Source organism: Salvelinus namaycush, chromosome 14 (genome assembly GCF_016432855.1).
Source record: "Salvelinus namaycush isolate Seneca chromosome 14, SaNama_1.0, whole genome shotgun sequence".
Lineage (NCBI taxonomy): Eukaryota > Metazoa > Chordata > Actinopteri > Salmoniformes > Salmonidae > Salvelinus > Salvelinus namaycush.
In genome coordinates this window covers 23,474,928-23,492,606 of record NC_052320.1, presented here as the reverse complement: position 1 = coordinate 23,492,606, position 17,679 = coordinate 23,474,928, and the positions used below count along the sequence as shown (strand labels likewise).

The following is a 17,679-nucleotide window of genomic DNA, read 5'->3' as shown; positions in this document are numbered from 1 at the left end:
CAAGCATTAGTGTAGCCAGTAATATTTCTCCGGTCATGTTTTTACTTGTAATAGGTGTTAAAGACATCCTAAGGTAGTTAATTTAAACCGTTTTATAGCAATTTATATCCGTTTAGTGCGATTTTGGGACATTTATTTCTGAGACACTTTGAATCTCTGGGCACGTTTCCAGTTCATGCCGAACGCAGTGGGCATTTCCACATGGCAAGAGGACAGCTTTCGACCAAAAGACGATTAGACCCAAGAAAGGATTCTTTGCCCAAGATTCTGATGGAAGAACAGCTCAAAGTAAGAACAATTTATTATGATAAATCGTGTTTCTGTCGAAAAATGTTAATCGCTTATGACGCCATTTTGTTAGACGTAGCTTCGCTTGGCGCAAACTGTATTGAAAAGTAAGGATAATTTAAAAAATGTAAATCAGCGATTGTATTAAGAATTAAATTGTCTATCAATCGCTGTCCACCCTATATTTTTTAGTCACGTTTATGAGTATTTATGTATACGACTAGATCACTGTCTAATATGGCGCACGACATTTTCTGACCAGCTGGGCAACTTTTGTCATTGTCTAACCATGATTTTGGTGGCTAAATATGCACATTTTCGAACAAACTCTATATGTATGTTGTAATATGATGTTACAGGAGTGTCATCTGAAGAATTCTGAGAAGGTTAGTGAAAAAATTAATATATTTTGGCGATGACGTTATCGCTCTCTTTGGCTAGAATCAATGCTCTGGTAATGTTTGCACATGTGGTATGCTAATATAACGATTTATTGTGTTTTCGCTGTAAGACACTTAGAAAATCTGAAATATTGTCTGTATTCACATGATCTGTGTCTTTCGATTAGTGTATGCTGTGTATTTTTACGAAATGTTTGATGATTAGTAATTAGGTAATACACGTTGCTCTATGTATTTATTCTAGTCTAGTTGTGACGGTGGGTGCAATTGTAAACTATGATTTCTACCTGAAATATGCACATTTTTCTAACAAAACCTATCCTATACCATAAATATGTTATCAGACTGTCATCTGATGAGGTTTTTTCTTGGTTAGTGGCTATCAATATCTTAGTTTAGCCGAATTGGTGATAGCTAGTGGTGTTGGTGGACAAAGAAAAGATGGTGTCTTTTGCTAAGGTGTTTAGCTAATAGATTTACATATTGTGTCTTCCCTGTAAAACATTTTAAAAATCGGACATGTTGGCTGGATTCACACGATCTGTGTCTTTCATTAGCTGTATTGGACTTGTTAATGTGTGAAAGTTAAATATTTTAAAAAAATATTTTTTTTGAATTTCGCGCTCTGCCTTTTCAGTGGAATGTGGGAGGAGTGCCGCTAGCGGCACCCCCGTCCTAGACAGGTTAAACAGGTCAACATTCACAAAGCCGCTGGGCCAGACGGATTACCAGGACGTGTACTCAAAGCATGCGCGGACCAGTGTCTTCACAGACTCTTTCAACCTCTCCCTGACCGAGTCTGTAAAACTTACATGTTTCAAGCAGACCAACATAGTCCCTGTGCCCAAGGAAGTGAAGGTAACCTGCCTAAATGATTACCGCCCCGTGGCACTCACGTCGGTAGCCATGAAGTGTTTTGAAAGGCTGGTCATGGCTCACATCAACAACATCCTCCCGGACACCCTAGACCCACTCCAATTTGCATACCGCCCCAACAGATCCACAGATCTGACGCAATCTCAATCGCACTCCACACTGCCCTTTCTCACCTGGACAAAAGGAACACCTATGTGAGAATGCTGTTAATTGACTACAGCTCAGCGTTCAACACCAGTGTCCAGGAAGCTCATCACCAAGCTAAGGACTCTGGGACTAAACACCTCCCTTTGCAACTGGATTCTGGACTTCCTGACGGGCCGCCCCCAGGTGGTAAGAGTAGGCAACAACACGTCTGCCACGCTGATCCTTAACACTGAGGCCCCTCAGGGGTGTGTACTTAGTACCCTCCAGTATTCCCTGTTCACCCACCCACGTGGCCAAACACAACTCCTAGGCCAAACACGACTCCAACACCATCGTTAAGTTTGCTGACGACACAACAGTGGTAGGCCTGATCACTGACAATGATGAGACGGCCTATAGGGAGGAGGTCAGAGAACTGGCAGTGTGGTGCCAGGACAACAACCTCTCCCTCAATGTGAGCTGATCATGGACTACAGGAAAAGGAGGGCCGAACAGGCCCCCATTACCATTGACGGGGCTGTAGTGGAGCGGGTCGAGCGTTTCAAGTTCCTTGGTGTCCACATCACCAACGAACTATCATGGTCCAAACATACCAAGACAGCCATGAAGAGGGCACAAAACCTTTCCCCCTCAGGAGACTGAAAAGATTTGGCATGGGTCCCCAAATCCTGAAAAGGTTCTACAGTTGCACCATCGAGGGCATACTGACCGGTTGCATCACTGTCTGGTATGGCAACTGCTCGGCATCTGACCGTAAGGCGCTACAGAGGGTAGTGCGAATGGCCCAGTACATCACTGGGGCCAAGCTCCCTGCCATCCAGGACCTATACAATAGGCGGTGTCAGATGAAAGCCCATAAAATTGTCAGAGACTCCAATCACCCAAGTTGTAGACTGTTTTCTCTGCTACCGCACGGCAAGCGGTACCGGAACGCAAAGTCTAGGACCAAAAGGCTCAGACAGAGTAGGATTAGCTCAGTTTCAAAGGTGTTTATTAAAATAATAGTTCAAAAGAAAAGGTCTCCCCTATGAGACCCTCTCCGGGATACCGTCTTCTTGGTTCCAGGTCTTGCTGTATCCTGTGGGGATCAAAAACTGAACTCACTCCTGTTACCTCTGCAACTGTCCCCAACTATACGGGAGTCCTTTCTTCCCCCACTCTCTCCCTGTGTGCTGCCCTTCTGGCAGCTTTATGGGATTTGCACAGCAGGTGCGCAATCAGCCCCAATTAGTCCTGGCCGGAGAGCCCGTCGAGACCTGGCACGTCCAGTAGATGGTGCCATCGCCTCATGATGTATACTCCGTCTGTCACCAGGCCTCGACGAGTCTCCCCCTGGTGGCTGGCCTGCTGTACGCCACATTGGTAAATATTTTCTTAACTTCTCTGCGCTATGGATCCCTTTAGCGGGATCATTTTCCTAAACAACCGCTGAATTGCAGGGCGCAAAATATTACTAAAAATATTTATAATCATGCAATCACAAGTGAAATATACCAAAACACAGCTTAGCTTGTTGTTAATCCACCTATCGTGTCAGATTTTGAAAATATGCTTTGCAGCGAAAGCAATCCAAGCTTTTGTGAGTGTATCAATCAATGCTAGAACAGCTAGCCCCAAATCAGCATGGTCACGAAAGTCAGAAAAGCAATAAAATTAATCGTTTACCTTTGATAATCTTCGGATGTTTGCACTCACGAGACTCCCAGTTACACAATAAATGTTATTTTTGTTCGATAAATATTACTTTTATAACAAAAAAACGCCATTTGGGTTGCGCGTTATGTTCAGAAAACTACAGCCTCGTTCCGTTCGACGAAAATTCCAAAGTATCCGTGATGTTCGTAGAAACATGTCAAATGTTTTTTTATAATCAATCCTCAGGTTGTTTTTAACATACATAATCGATAATATTTCAACCGGACCGTAACCTATTCAATAAAAGAGAGAAAGAAAATGGAGAGCTAACTCTCTCGCGCGCAGGAACTAATCAAAGGACACCTGACTACTTTTGAAAAATCTCACTCATTTTTCAAAATAAAAGCCTGAAACTACGTCTAAAGCCTGGTCACAGCCTGAGGAAGCCATTGGAAAAGGAATCTGGTTGATACCCCTTTAAATGGAAGAAAGACGGGAAATGAAACACAGATTTAAAAAAAATAATAATAATAATAACTTCCGGGTTAGATTTTCTCAGGTTTTTGCCTGCAAAATCTGTTTTGTTATACTCACAGACAACATTTTGACAGTTTTGGAAACTTTGGAGTGTTTTATATCCTAATCTGTAAATTATATGCATATTCTACGATCTGGACCTGACAAATAGTCCGTTTACCTTGGGAACGTTATTTAAAAATAAAAATAAAAATCTGACCCCTAGCGTCAAGAGGTTTTAAACCTATCAATATCAGCTTTTAGTCTGCGTTGATGGCATTACACTCATTGAATAATGTCTGCATTGTTAACAAATCCTTCTCCCTACTATTACAGCTGTGGCCCCATAGTATTGGATGCCCTCATCAATATCAAGAATGAGATGGACCCCACACACAGACGTTCCTGCAGAGAGGTTAAGGCATGAAGAGCAATTTGCAGAGTGGCGATAAAAGTAGGTGTCATAATTTGTGTATTGGCCTATCAATATATTGTATCCTAATCTAGAATGATAGAGAATCATGAAAGACAAAGTGAGTCTTAGTGTGGAGTTGTCCTTTTCAGTGGTGTGACATTTATCTTGCTTCAGGTATCTGTGGTTCATGTGCCATGAACATCAACGGAGGCAACACACTGGCCTCCTTAAACAAAATAGACATCAAAACCAGCAAACGCTACACTCTCCCGCACATATATGATGTCAAAGATCTTGTGCCGGTAAGTATTATCGTTACATTTAGAAGGCACTTTATACTGATTTGTTATAGTTGCATTGAAAGATGACAAACCTGAAAGACACAAACTGAATAAAATAATTCAATGTCACCATGTGGTAGCCTATATTTTGTAGACTAAGTGTAAATGTATTGTGTATGCCTGTACAGGCCATGAATAACTTCTATGCCCAGTACAAGTCCATCGAGCCCTTCCTGAACAAGAAAGACGAGTCTCGGGAGGGTAAAGAGCAGTACCACCAGACTGTGGAAGAGAGGCAAAAACGGGTACATATTTCAGCCCCTAACCAGTGGTAGGTGATTTCAGTAACTATACTATCAATGCATCATATGAAATGTCCATGTCTAAAACATAAGTACATATTAGAGGTCGACCGATTTAATCGGCATGGCTGATCAACAGCCTTGGTTTCTCAAATGACTGCCTCGCCTGGTTCACCAACTACTTCTCAGAGTTCAGTGTGTCAAATCGGAGGGCCTGTTGTCCGGACCTCTGGCAGTCCCTATTGGGGTGCCACAGGGTTCAATTCTCGGGCCAACACTTTTCTCTGTATATATCAATGATGTCGTTCTTGCTGCTGGTGATTCTCTGATCCACCTCTACGCAGACGACACCATTCTGTATACATCTGGCCCTCCTTTGGACACTGTGTTAACTAACCTCCAGACGAGCTTCAATGCCATACAACTCTCCTTCTGTGGCCTCCAACTGCTCTTAAATGTAAAACTAAATGCATGCTATTCAACCGATCGCTGCCCACACCTGCCCGCCCATCCAGCATCACTACTCTGGACGGTTCTGACTTAGAATATGTGCACAACTACAAATACCTAGGTGTCCGTTTAGACTGTAAACTCTCCTTCCAGACTTACATTAAGGATCTCCAATCCAAAATTAAATCTAGACTCAGCTTCCTATTTCGCAACAAAGCATCCTTCACTCATGCTGCCAAACATACCCTCGTAAAACTGACTATCCTACCGATCCTTGACTTCGGCGTTGTCATTTACAAAATAGCCTCCAACACTCTACTCAGCAAATTGGATGCAGTCTATCACAGTGCCATCCGTTTTGTCACGAAAGCCCCATATACTACCCACCGCTGCGACCTGTATGCTCTCGTTGGCTGGCCCTCACTACATATCCGTCGCCAAACCCACTGGCTCCAGGTCATCTATAAGTCTTTGCTATGTAAAGCCCCGCCTTCTCAGCTCACTGGTCACCATAGCAGCACCCACCCGTAGCACACGCTCCAGCAGGTATATTTCACTGGTCACCCCCAAAGCCAATTCCTCCTTTGGCCGCCTTTCCTTCCAGTTCTCTGCTGCCAATGACCGGAACGAATTGCAAAAATCACTGAAGCTGGAGACTCATATCTCCCTCTAACTTTAAGCGTCAGCTGTCAGAGCAACTCACAGATCACTGCACCTGTACATAGCCCATCCAACTACCTCATCCCCATACTGTTATTTATTTTGTACAACAGTATCTCTACTTGCACACTCATCTTCTGCACATCTGTCACTCATGTTTAATTGCTATAGTATTTATTTTGCCACTATGGCTTATTTATTGCCTTACCTCCCTTATCCTACCTCATTTGCACGTACTGTATATAGACTTTTTCCTATTGTATTATTGACTGTATGTTTGTTTGTTCCATGTGTAACTCTGTATTTATGTCGCACTGCTTTGCTTTATCTTGGCCAGGTCGCAGTTGTAAATGAGAACTTGTTCTCAACTAGCTTACCTGGTTAAATAAAAAAAGTTTTCCTAACAAATCGGTAATCGGCTTTTATGGCCGATTGCATTCCATGAGGAAACTGCGTGGCAGGCTGACCACCTGTTACGCCACTGCAGCAAGGGGCCAAGGTAAGTTCCTAGCTAGCATTCTAACTCATAGCTAACAATCGTTACACAAATGTACCTAACATAAACATAAATGCCTTTCTTAAAATCAATACACAGAAGTATATATTTTTTCACCTGCATATTTAGTTAAGAAATTCATGTTAGCAGGCAATATTAACTAGGAAAATTGTGTCACTTCTCTTGCGTTCATTGCATGCAGTTGTCACGCTTCTCGTGGGCTGAAGGAAGAGTGGACCAAGGTGCAGCGTTTAAAGTGTTCATGATTTAATCCAATCGAACAAAAACAACAAACAGGAGAACAAAAGCGAACAGTTCTGCCAGGCAAACAAAACAGCTAAACAGAAAATAACTACCCACAAAAACCATGTGGGAAAAAGCTGCCTAAGTATGGTTCTCAATCAGAGACAATGATAGACAGCTGCCTCTGATTGAGAACCACACCCGGCCAAACACACAGAAATACAAATCATAGAAAAAGGAACATAAAATGCCCACCCAAATCACACCCTGAACAAACCAAAATAAAGACATAAAAAGCTCGATAGAATACAGAACGGTTCCGTATTTCACTGAAAGATTAAACATTTTGTTTTCGATGATAGTTTCCGCATTTTACCATATTAATGACAAGGCTCGTATTTCTGTGTTTATTATAATTAAGTCTATGATTTGATAGAGCAGTCTGACTGGGCGGTGGTAGGCAGCAGGCTCGTAAGCATTCATTCAAACTTTACTCCGTTTGCCAGCAGCTCTTAGCAATGCTTGAGGCACAGCGCTGTTTATGACTTCAAACCTATCGACTCCTGAGATTAGGCTGACATTAGAACATCCAATAGTCAAGGGTATATGAAATACAAATGGTATTTTTTATACCTTTATTTAACTAGGCAAGTCAGTTAAGAACAAATTCTTATTTTCAATGACAGCCAAATACCATTTGTATTTCATATACCTTTGACTATTGGATGTTCTAATGCCAGCCTAATCTCAGGAGTTGATAGGTTTGAAGTCATAAACAGCGTTACCTGTTAACTGCCTGTTCAGGGGCAGAATGACATATTTGTACCTTTCAGCTCGGGGATTTGAACTTGCAACCTTTCGGTTACTAGTCCAACGCTCTAACCACTAGGCTACCCAGCCGTATAGAGAAATGGTTGACGCGTTATAATTCCTACAACCTAAAACTTCTTAACTGGGAATATTGAACCACCAGCTTTCATATGTTCTGAGCAAGGAACTTAAACGTTTGTTTTTTTACATGGTACATACTGCACTTTTACTTTCTTCAACACTTTTTGCATTATTTAAACCAAATTGAGAATGTTTCATTATTTGAGACTAAATAAATTTAAGTTAAAATAAGTGTTCATTCAGTATTGTTGTAATTGTCATTATTACATATATAAAAAAATTGTCCGACGTATCGGCTTTTTTTGGTCCTCCAATAATCGGTATCGGCGTTGAAAAAATTATAATCGGTTGACCTCTAGTACATATACACATTTGATTAAGATATCAGAAAGGGCCAAAGCACTATTTTGTTGGGATCAAGTGGCCTAGTCAGAACCAATTACTTTGTTACATTAAGACCTTGCATCACCCTTGTGAAGGATATATTTTTTTTTATACATGTGAACCACACTTTGCTATAGCTTTCTGGAGTTTCAACTTACAATATAAAGTTTGTTCAAATATACAAAGTGGTAAGAGCACAAGGACTCTGATCTCTAATGATCCTCCTCTCCCAGGATGGTCTGAGTGCATTCTCTGTGCCTGCTGTAGCACCAGCTGCCCTAGCTACTGGTGGAATGGATATAAGTATCTGGGGCCTGCTTTCTTCATGCAGGTGTGTATTGGGTTGTAAGTGAATATGCAATTCTTATTTTTGCTTTTTTGACAAGGAGAAGCAATGTCTTAAAACAAAGTAAAGCTGATGTGTGGATGCTTTTTCTACAGGCATATAATTGGACAATTGACTCAGGTAATGAGTTTGTCTGGAAACCTCATCCCAGAGACAAGCATTTTATGATCTTGGTGTATGAAGTAAATCTAATGAATGTGTTTCCCTCCTCAACAGGCCTATTGTTGGATGGTTGAGTCAAGCAATGAGGACAGACTGTCGAAGGACCCCTTCTCTCTCTACCGCTGTTGCAAAAAATGTCCTAACTTAGTTTTCAAAACCTCCCATAATGACTCTCCCCATGTTAAGTCCATTTAACTCCTGAGAGTCCATTTCTTGCTCAAAGCCATGAGCGAGCTTGTGGCTGTGATGTTTATCCTCATTCCAAGGCTGTTCTGAAGACTGTCATGTCTATTTTACATTTACATTTAAGTCATTTAGCAGACGCTCTTATCCAGAGCGACTTACAGTAGAGTGCATACATTTTATTACATTTTACATACTGAGACAAGGATATCCCTACCGGCCAAACCCTCCCTAACCTGGACGACGCTATGCCAATTGTGCGTCGCCCCACGGACCTCCCGGTTGCGGCCGGCTGCGACAGAGCCTGGGCGCGAACCCAGAGACTCTGGTGGCGCAGCTAACACTGCGATGCAGTGCCCTAGACCACTGCGCCACCCGGGAGTTTATTTTTAATTGTTAACTATAACTTGGGTGTCCTCTCTAGCCTTGTCTACAAGGCTGACTGGCACCAAATGCGCCTTGGTTCGGGCATGTACAAAACATTTTTTTGAAGGGCTCTTTGTTCACGTCTAAGGCATAGGATGTTAATTTACTGTACATCCCACCTACTCTTTGGCTAGTTTAATCCATCCAGTCATGGACCCAAGCTCCATACCTTTTTGCATGTTGTCCAGCCCAATTTTTAATTCTGCATGAAACGCCATGGGTTATATGTTTGCTTGTCCTTGAACTGCAAATCCACCACTTTGTCGGTAAATGCACTGCTCCCAGTCTCCCTCCCACTGAGTCTGACTCGCTAGTGGAGGTGCCTGTGGTGATGCTGAACTGGTGGGATTAGCAGCTCTGCTACGACGGCATCGCCATCAGGAACAGTTTGCCCCTTACTCCTCTCCTCCGGCACTGACAGTTATCTGGCTCATTCTGGGTTGGATTCAGTCTTTCTCTGGATTTGTGGACTTGAAAAATGTAATCAAACTCGACTGCCTCTTCTTATCCTTTTTTATTTGTCTTTCCCACGATTCAAATTCATTAGGGAGACGACTAGCCTAGGCTACGTAACGTGATTAGGTAGGGACCTCTTCACCAGCTGACCACCACTACCAAGACCACTGTCAAGATCAGTTACCTACCCCACCGGCCCTCCCCATAACCTCTATATACAAATAAGAAAGCAGGTCTGGAATCAGTGTGGCAGGATAGGATGATTACACAGAAGGATCACCGTGCTTTTACATGATTGTCTTTCTGGTGGTTGGGAGAAATAACGAGGAGGCAACTTGATTTAACGCTGATCTCTTTTATTAGAATGTCTACAGTGCGAACAGTGAAACAATTAATAAATCATGCCGCGAGAGGTACCGGATGCGGGCAAATAGGTGCCGGAACAAACAAAGTCAAATCTGAGATGTGCCGGATCTGGTTCAAATTAAGCACTGGATGTCGTACCATGATCTGGATTAAGACCTGGCCCAAGGTACACTCACTATCTGAATACACTGCATCTGTAATAAGACAGTAATTAGGCTAGTGTAGAGTTCAGCACAGTGGATTTTATACAACTCCTGCAGCTCAGAAGTAGTCATCACCAATCCCTCTCTGTTATGTTTCTTATTTGCTATGCGTTGCGCTACTTTTATTTACCTCTTATTTTATTTTAATTTCACAGGGACTCAACCCAGGATAGGCAATCACTGAGATCAAGAAAATTATGGCACCATACAAACAAAAGGTCATTAACCCCATGAACATTGTGAAAAACCACCTGCCTTGAATTCAACTAGTAATAACTCTAAATGATTGAAGTTTGAGTTTATTTGAGTTTATTTTATTTTTTACAAGGACAGTGCACATTAAACAACGTTTCAGTAAAAGTGTCGGTTTTAGCCAGCTGGCTAATTTATAACCGCAGTCCATGGGCAGGTTATTAAAAACAATTACAATATAGACAATCATTGAGCAGTGAGCACACGCAGAGCAACATAGGGCAAGACATAGCATACAGACAGAGCAACATAGGACAAGCAAGACGTAGCATACAGACAGAGCAACATAGAACAAAAAGCAGCAAGACAAAATTCATAAAAGCAACAAAGTGTTTCCACACCTCACAAGCTACCGACAACATGGAAAGCGGCAATACACAGCTAGGGATTATGTTCACAAATCTGATTGACCTTTAGCCATGTCTTCATGCATTTTGTGAAAGTGTGATATCTGGTGCAGTTATGTGTGTCTGATGGCAGTGTATTCCAGACATGGGAAGCTCTCACAGAGAAAGCGGATTTACTAAAGGTGCTTTTCCTTAAGGGAACTATACAGTCACCTCTCATGGCAGACCTTGTGGATCTGCTGCCATATGTTTGGGTTTTCTGTTTAACAAATATACTGAGTGGAGGGGGAGCCAGGCCATTTAGGATCTTGAATACAAGACATGCGTCGGTGTATTGCACAAGATTTTCCCAACTCAGGAGCTCGTGCTTTCTGAGGATGTAACATTGATGATGGCTATTGGGATTCCTATCAAGCACTTTGAGAGCCTGTTTGTAGACAGACTGAATAGGTTTTAATGTTGTACAGCAAGCTTGGGCCCAACTAGTCAAGCAGTATGTTAAGTGGGGGAGTATCATAGATTTGAAGTACAGTTTTGCTACCTCTGTAGTCAAACAATTTCGTATAAATCGGAAATTAGCTAGGTTGAATTAGGTTATTTGAATTACCTTTTCACATGCTTTTAAAAAGAGAGGTTGGAATCAAGTATGATGCCAAGGTACTTAAAATCAGATACCACCTGGAGCTTCTCCCCCCGACACATAGACATCTGGCTCAGTAGCATCTGTTTCCCTCTTTGTGAATAACATGCAAACAGTTTTTTTCACATTGAGATGCAAACACGAGTCACTGAGCCACTTTGTAACCTGGACCATTATAGTAGTGAGTTCTTTTGCAGCTTGTTTGCTCTTTGCATGCACATATATCACTGTATCATCTGCATACATTTGAACTTCAGACCCAGTACAGACAGAAGGCAGATCATTAATGTACAGGCTGAACAGGAGGGGCCCCAGAATTAACCCTTGGGGCACGCCCACATCATAGCTAAGAGTGGGCGACAGCTCATTGCTCACTCTGACACACTTGAGTTCTGCCTTCAAGGTATGATTTCATCCATCTCAAGGCATCGGGGGAAAAGTTGAACTTGGACAATTTTGTGATGAGAATCTCATGGTTAACATTATCAAAAGCCTTCCTTAGGTCCAGAAACACAGCCCCAACAACGCCCCCTTTGTCCATCTTGGACTTCACATTTTCCATAAGAAAGCAGTTGGCCGTTTCTGTGGAGTGTTTCGCTCTGAAGCCAAACTGCATGGAGTGTAATGTGAAGGGGCTGTTGTTGAGGTGGGCAATCAGTTGTTCTGCTACACACTTTTCAACAACCTTTGACACCACAGGTAGTATACTAATGGGCCTGTAGTTACTCACGTCAGCAGGGTCGCCCGATTCAAAGATGGCCGTTATTATGGCCGACTTCCATACCCTTGGAAACACCCCCAGACCAATAGATGTGTTGGTGACCTTAGTAATGGGACCAATGAGTGACTCTTTGTAGTTGTTAAGAAAGGTAGAGTCCAGCCCAAACACATCTTTGGCTTTAGAGTTCTTTAGTGAGCTAATCACCTTGTTCACCTTTGACTCAGAAACCTCCCTTATGATGAAGACAGGTTGAGCGTCATTCAATAGCACTGAGCCCAAGAAACCAGTGGAGGGGTTCTGTGTCATTACCCTGACAGAGTCAATAAAGTAGGAATTGAAGGCTATTGCTATTTCGACTGCATCCTGTGTTAGATTGTTATTCGCCATGATTTCTAGTCTTTTTGCAGTGTTACTATGGTCTTTCCCTGTTAACTTTTTTAGATTCTCCCAGATAAATTTTGAATTTCCTTTTGCTTCACCAATTATGTTAATAAAAAAGTCTGCCTTGGCCTGTCTGATTTCTTTCATCACCTTATTTCTCAACATGGTAAACCTACGTCTGTCATGCTCTAATTTGGATCTTAGGGCTATTTTTAGAGCATAATCTCGTTCTTTCATCAATTTCCAGATTTCTCCATTTAGCCAAGGAAGAGTGCTCTTGGCCAGGTTAGGATTTGATTTTCTTTAGGAAACCATTTATTGTAGTCTGGATTGTGGATAGAAAAACCTGACTATCAGCTTCCACGTCTGTATAGGACAAGAGATCATTCCAGTTAATTCCCGTAATTGCGTTTTCAAAATAGTTTAATTCACTCTTATGTATTCTTAGTTGATCCGGCTTTCTAACAGTAGAGAGGTTAAACCTGCTCTTAGACAGCTTTCTGCCTATAAGTGTCAGATTATGATCAGATAGCCCAGTAACCATATTGAATGATTTAGTCACTCTCTCTGGTTTATTACTGAACACCAAATCAATCTGTGTTTTAGAGCAACAAGTCACCCTGGTTGGCCCTTTAACTAGCTGTGTAAGGTCAATGGTATTAGTGATCCATTTGATGGTTTTCCTACAAGACTTGTCTTCATAATTAATATTAAAATCTCCCATTAAGATGACCTCTTTCCCCAAATCACATTCCCTAAGCATGTTATTAAACTGATCAAAAAACACACTTTTGGTGGAAGGTGGCCTATACATTCCAATAAGGGTAAAATACATTTGGGGAGAGAGTGTAACGTTCAGGCCAATACATTCTAGTTCATTATCACATGACCACTCAATTTGTTTACATCGGACATGTTCTTTAATGTAAATCATCACCCCCCCCCCCCCCCCTCTTCCTTCAATCCTGTCTCTCCTGAAAACATTGTAGCCAGGCACAATTAAAGTAGCATATGGAGAGTTTTTATGGAGCCATGTCTCTGAGAGGCAGAGGAAGTCAAGGTTGGAGTCTGTGAGTAGATGTTGAATTTGATAACTTTTTGGAATGACACTACGAATGTTCAAGTGCCCCCCTTGGGCTTAGCTCGTGGGTCCCAGATGACTCGAGACACATTGAAAAAAGTTTAATTTTCTGTGTTTTCTGACGGCTGGGTTTAGGCCGTTTTGTTTCGTTTTGATTAGGGGCAGTTCGGTAGCGCAATTAACAATCCCTCCCGCCTGCACTGGATGCGGGGAACTAATTAAAACAGCTTGCGTACCAGAAGCAGAGTCAGGGATTGCATTTAGCAACTTGAGTATGTTTGAAGAGTAAAAATCTATCCTGGAGCCGGGTGAGTCGAGAGAAACCATGGGACCATAGCACTCACCCACTTCCACAGCGGCGACGATCAGTGGACGAGGCCATCCACTGCTTTCCACTCCAGTGAGTATCGCTGGCTCGGTGATGTTAGGCCCAGGACTGAGTTGCACATCCCCGGAGAGCAGGAGGGTAGTGAACAGGTAGTTTAACAGTTTCCGATAAATGTTGGACTTGTGTTTGTTACGCCTAAGCGGTTCAGTGGAATAGGGAGCGAGGTAGACTTGGCCATTATTCAGAACATTATGGTATGCTGTGTACTGTCCGCTCCCGTGGAACGGTGAACCAATGTGTTTGGTGTTGGTATTCTCCGGCAGTAGTAGATTTATTGTGTCATCCCAGCAAGGACGCACTGAGATTATCAGTAGAGCAGCTACATAATTGACAATCATGGCAAAGTACTGGAGATAAAACACATAATTGTGCTTTAACTCTTTGCATGAGTTACTTAGCTGGGGTCGGCGTACACCTGATGTTTTAGATAAAATAACAGCATTCGTATGAGAAGCGGCACCTGCCGCACCACCCTGTCTTCCGTCCGCCATTATCCAGGTAGCTAACTTGAGGGAGCAAAAGGCACGGGGCGAAAAAGTAATGACTCGATGCTGAATTTTCCATCACACATCTTTTCAACAAAATAAAAGTAAATCATGTCCCTTTCATTAGACTTCACACATGAAAAAAAAAGACAGTCTAGAAGATTCCAGTGCTTTTATGTAAAATAATAACTCTATGTAAAAAAATAACTCTACCTTTGCAGGCTTGCAACTCTCTTGTAGTCCAATATTTACTATACGATATTTACTGACAGTGAGCTGTGAAAATATAACACTGTGCAGACATGCATGCAACATTCTGCATACAGTCAAATTCACTATTTGATTCAAGACTGATACCCTCTATAAGAAATGTGCTAAAGGCCATCTTTTAGAGTCTAAATGTAATTAATGGTAAAATTATTGAATGGAAAATTCTATTAACATTAATGAATAATTTAAAATAAAGAACTTAAATATACATTAACCTCTTCAATTAAAATAAATGAACAACTATAGAATGATATAATAAAATCTAGAACTAGAAAATAAGCAGCCGTAAAAATGGAAATGAAAAGGCCTGATGGTGGCGCTAGAGGAAAGGTCAAGTGGTCACCAAATCAATAGGTTTCTTCCACTTGGTCTTGATTGTGCACAATACATTTTTATGGCAATCCAGCCATTACTTTCAGATCTCTTATTTTCAGTCTTGTTCTCAGCCTGTGGGCATCGTGTGTAGTGATCCAATAGCCATGTTGTTTAACAGTTGTCACTGGCCCTTGCTCAGCCTTACTCACCAAGAGCCCAGGGCCGAGCCTTCTTGCTAGCAAAGTCACGATCAGGTCTTTGAAGTCCAGCTTTCTAGCTAACTGACTTTCAATGGACAGCATGGCAAGACTGCAAAGCCTGTCCTGGGACATAGTGGACCTCATTTAAAAAAAAAAAAAAAAGTTTTAGCTTACTGAAAGCTCTCTCGCCACCAGTCACAGGCAGTGTGCAAAATATACGTAAAGCAATGCACACCTCTCCAAAAATGCTTTGCAGCTGCATCTTACAAATTGCATGCAGGAGACCAAGAGGGGACACGTTAGGTGGGAAAGTGGCAGCATATATAGTGTTCAGGTGTCTTACTTCATTTTGAAACTCAGGTGTAAGATCTCTGGAATATTTCATGATCAGTGGTTGGCACACAGAAAGGACTTTATCCTCACTAATCAGCTCAACTTTCAGAACAGCAGAACATTTTTCTACCTAGTGTCGAAGTCACTTATGTTGTCCATAGCAGTAAAAAACACTGTGTTCCGAAACACCGTTGCTGCACTGTCCTGAGCTGTCTCCTGAGATGTCTCATCATGGAATCTCTTCCCTTTCCTTTGGCGGCTGTGTTCCTTGCTAAATTGAGGTGCAACATCCATTTGCGTAGCAATCAGTGTCGCCTCAAACAGGAGAGACTCTCATCCATCTCTAAGAGCCTGCATCTCTTCCTTTAAGGCTCTGTGTCAAATGAGATTTTTCCTGACTGGAGAATCACATTCCTGTCCTCAATTCATTGCAGTACCTGCAATTATGCCAACTGACATGTCATTCAACACAATGCTGCTCACCTTCTTCAGTTGGGAGTAGGGCTGGTTCAGGGGTATGGTGATGGGGGGACAGGGCTGCCAAGCCTGATACTGCATCTGTTGGGCCTGGCACCAGAAAGGGGCAGGGACAACCGATTTAGTATGAATAGCTTGCTAAAAGTTTGCTTGCATTGATTAAATGTCAGGTAAAAGAGGAGCGAAATGTAAACACAGAATTTTCTGTCAAGACATTAATTAACGTTAATGTTAGGGGAGCAAAAGTAGCCCATTTCACTATGGACTAAGCTAAAAGGTTAATTTCCATCACTCATGGAGTACACCCACCTTCCTTTGTCAAAAATTGAGTGACATACTGTCGCCCTTTTCTCTCTCCTGTCTCCTTTTCGTTTTTGGAAGCCAGATTTTTCTATGGGAAGTTGAGACATGATGCTCCACCGGCACTCCTCACTCGCAATTCACTGCTAGCAAGTACCGTTCTGCGCCTGGTTTGGGGGCAGGACCGAACCATTAGGAGGGGGGTTGGGCAAAAGAGGCTCTCTGGATGTTTCCTTTTTGCCAAAAAACAAGAAAATAAAAATAAACCGTTAGTTTTATTAGTACATTGTAAATAAAATATTATATTAATGATAGGTAAACAAAAATATATATATAAAATTATTAACCAAAGGTCCTAATAATTTTTTAGGGCCCCTGTCAGTCACAGGCCCGTAGAATCGTCCTAACGTTTCCCCCCATACAGTGTGTAAGAGTGAATGCGTGCTTGAAGCTAGGAGATAAAAGAAGAAGAAATGGATTCACTGCTCCCTTTAGAGAAAAAATACAGAAAGAGGATGTGTGATAATGTGAGTTTATTACTCGGTGTGTATAGATGAGCATTACGCAAGGACAGATTGTACAGCTAACAGCCTTATAACCATATTATGGCATGATGTTGAGCTCTGGACCACCATTTGATGTTTGTCTATTCATTGGATATACTGTATATAAATAATACCGTGAGGAAAACCAGTTAAATGTTATTTAACATGTAAATATTATTTAAACGCTTCTTAATAAAGGAAGTAGAAGTCAAACAGGCTTGGGGATGTTTTAATACCATTGTATTAAAATACTGCCTTCCTGTTTCTCTAGTTCTGTTTCCTAGTTTTTCCCGGTTCTGACCATTCTGCCTGCCTGACCCCGAGCCTGCCTGCCTTCCTGTACCTGCCTGACTCGGACCTGATCACGAACCTCTGCCTGCCCTCAACCTGCCCTTTGCCTGTTTCGAATAAATAATCTTGATAACTGTACATCCGCCTCCCGTGTCAGGATATGACTCAGATGCAGAGTCGTGATAAATGATCTACTCCGAATGCAAGTACAGTGCATTCAGCAAAGTATTCAGACCCCTTGACTTTTTCCACATTTTTGTTACTTTACAGCCTTATTAAATAGTTTCCCCCCCCCCTCAATCTACACAAAATACCACGTAATGACAAAGAAAAAACAGGTTTTTAGACATTTTTGCAAATATATATACAAATAAAATGTAATATCACATTTACATAGGCATTCAGACCCTTTACTCAGTACTTTGTTGAAGCACCTTTGGCAGCGATTAGAGCCTCGAGTCTTCTTGGCTATGACGCTACAAGCTTCGCACACCTGTATTTGGGGAGTTTGTCCCATTTGCAGATC

General features: G+C 41.9%; 1 pseudogene; it reads left to right on the top strand.

Annotated features, from left to right (window-relative positions):
• The first annotated feature begins 4,158 nt into the window (after window positions 1-4,158).
• Window positions 4,159-10,387, top strand: LOC120058669 (annotated as a pseudogene).
• The last annotated feature ends 7,292 nt before the right edge of the window (window positions 10,388-17,679 follow it).